A 570-nucleotide genomic window follows, 5' to 3' on the forward strand; every position below is an offset into this window, starting at 1 on the left:
ACCAGCCCTGGGCACTTCCCCAACACCACCCCTGGTGTTCACTCTGGGCCCTAATGGTGGGCACCAGCTGGCTCACAGGAGTATCCACCTGCCCCACGAGAGACTTGTCTTAGAAGGATTCACAGCCATGGCTGTGCCTGAGCTGTGCCCACCCTGCCCCACGCAGACCTCCCTCCTTGCCCCCGATGTGCCTGGGGGGGCCTGTGCTGAGGGGCACTCAGCAGCCCCAAGGAGCCCATGCCAGCCCCACAGTGGGACTCTGCCACAGGAAGGGATCCCACCTGGAGCAGGCTCAGAGGCCAAACTGTCTCCCTGAGCGCCAGGACCCCCTTCCCCTTTCTGGCGCGGGGCCTGGGGCCCCCCCGTGCCACAGGCAGGGCTACCCCCTCCCCACAAGGGCCGGCACGCACACACCTCGGCCGGCAGCGGCGGTGGAGCAGGCGCCCCCGGGGACCCTCCCCTGAAAGCACAGAGCACTGGAACAAGCCCCCTTTGTCTGCAGAGCACACGCGGCAGTGGCGGCCCAGCCCGGGGACCCCAGGGGCCGGGCGGCCCCCGGCCCCCAGGACC

The sequence above is a fragment of the Pygoscelis adeliae genome, unplaced genomic scaffold (genome assembly GCF_000699105.1).
Source record: "Pygoscelis adeliae isolate BGI_AS28 unplaced genomic scaffold, ASM69910v1 Scaffold339, whole genome shotgun sequence".
In the NCBI taxonomy this organism is placed as follows: Eukaryota; Metazoa; Chordata; class Aves; order Sphenisciformes; family Spheniscidae; genus Pygoscelis; species Pygoscelis adeliae.